This window comes from Diceros bicornis, chromosome 1 (genome assembly GCF_020826845.1).
Source record: "Diceros bicornis minor isolate mBicDic1 chromosome 1, mDicBic1.mat.cur, whole genome shotgun sequence".
In the NCBI taxonomy this organism is placed as follows: domain Eukaryota; kingdom Metazoa; phylum Chordata; class Mammalia; order Perissodactyla; family Rhinocerotidae; genus Diceros; species Diceros bicornis.
This window is the reverse complement of record NC_080740.1, coordinates 24,283,830-24,286,238: the sequence shown is the minus strand read 5'-3', so window position 1 is coordinate 24,286,238 and position 2,409 is coordinate 24,283,830.

Sequence of the window (2,409 nt, the reverse complement as noted above, 5' to 3'; positions counted from 1 at the left end):
TCAATTTTAGCATGTTTACTTTTTATAAACTAGTATTATTACTGCATAATCAGACTCTCCATCCGTTTTCCAGACTTAAGTACATGTGAGGTTCCACCAAATTAATGCATATGCAAGGAGAGAAGAATCTGGTTCCCCAGCAGTTGAAGATTTTTATCTATAAACACATATGACCTGGCACCCATCTACAGAGATTTGTTTATCTAGCATGAAAGCACATTTAATAATTTACAGTTTACAAAGAAATAATGATACAATGTCTTCTCATCTAATTAAGTTTTTCTTTCAGGACATTTTTATCAAAAAATTGTTTTTACTTACAAAACAAACACAAAAGCACCAAAAAATGTTACAAATTTATTGTCAAAAGATAGCAGGTGCTACTGCTTAGTATTTCAAATAATTAAAAATTGTAATAACTGAAGAAGCAGAAAACAGTGAAAACTTCATTGTCACGTTTTGCCATGAATCCCTTAAACAACTTGAATAGTTGGGATGTGTGTTCTGTGACTTAGAGATTTCAAATAATATTGATTGACCTAGAAATGTGTTTAAATGGTGAATTAGCGTGTCCTCAGGCAAAAGGCACACTGTGTAATTGCTACAAGTGAAATAAATAAGCATACAGTAAAATGTGACAACCTTAGAAAATAAAACACTAAGGGAAAATGAGTTCTAATAACAAATAATTTATTTTTCAACCCCAAGTGACTTCATTTAAAGCAGTTTATGCCCTGGAGAATTCAATCCATATACGGCGATAATAAAACTCTGTGATGTTAGTGAAGCATTTTAAAATATGGAAGGTAGCGATGCCAAGTGCAGGTCAGGAAGGATTAATGAATAAGCCTTAGTTCTGAACATAGGCCTGCGTGATAGCAAGGCAAAAATTAAATTTTTGAAATTTATGTATTTGAATTTTGGTATCTTCATCTTTCTCAGCCCCAACTCAAGGAAGAAAAATATTATGGGCAGCATTAGTGGAGATGAATCATTCATTAGTAAGCACCGTCTTCCCAGACGTCAATGTTGGCAGCTGCCGACATCACCTTTTCTGAGCACTTCTGAAGGGAATCCGACCAGCATGCCTGTTTGGTATTCAGAACAGAACAGCCTTTGAAGAACTTTATGTACTCCCCGAAGGCCATTTTTCACCCTCAATCCAAAGGACCTAAACTTCCACTTTTATCTTTCATTCTACTGTGGACCACTGTAATTGCCACAAGTGTACAGGGCAGTAGAAAAAGTCGTGTTTTGCTCGTTTCCCCTTTATTTATTTACTTCCATTTCAACTTTCTGCCCAACTAGGCACTTCTTTTTCATTTGCCTGACACATTCTTTCTCTCTCAATCTCAATCTCTCTCTGCCCTCATCTCTTTTTCTCTCTTCCCCGCTGTTGCTGACAGAGTTTTTACACTTTTATCAACAGCACTTACATACCTAAAAATCGCCCTGCTGACAGCAGAGGGGACAAGACTATTGCAGAAGCAAAGATGAATAAAGAACTTTCTATTTTTTCTACCAGTTAAAAGACCAACAGGAGACTAACTTCCTATCAACAAGTACCACAATTTCTCTACTTAGAGACGGAATCAAATTAAGCATATATTTGTTCAGCTTTTGGTGGACATATGGTCATCTCCCAGAGTACTGAGGTCAAGCACTCACAAACTCTAATCAGCCACAGTATTAAACAATCTTGCCAGAGGTTGCTTTTTACTCCCATGCCTCAACAAATACTGGAATTTATTTTGTAAATAAAATGACCTTGCTTTTAGACAGTCCTGTTGTACAATAAGGGAGAGAATTAATTTGCCCTGAGAATCGGTGTGCCTTGTAGCCAGAAGAACAGGGAGGAAGCCAGCAGCCACTCAGAAATTGCTACTCAAAAACTGAAATGCATCTCCTTACCTTGTGTGGAGAAGGAGGGCGAGGGAAAGACAAGCATTTCAAGAAAGGCTCATTAGTGATGACAAATCGCACAGGGTCCCTGAGTAGGTCAGCACTCATTTACAATTCAAGTCTCTTAATGAGAATCTAATTTACTTTCTCATTTTGTCACATATTTGGTCACAGTTTTATTCCCATTGAAGAATATCCAAAATGATGTTTTTATAACATAAATTATACAAAGAGCATGCAAAGGGTATGCTCTGTGTTCAGCAGAAAGGCAGAAGTCACAAAGGAGAGAGTTCTTAACAGCAGGCCAATCTCCCATGGCCAGTAAACAACAGCCTGCTTACGCTGTTTGCAATCTTCATACAGATATAAGAAAAATGAGCCTTTCCCAGCCCAAGGAATTTTGGGTTTCTTCCTAAGAAGTGATGCTGTCCAATAGGTCCAACAAGACAATGGAGATGCAATTATATGACTTATCTCACACGCATATTTACCCAATATGACCAGGTT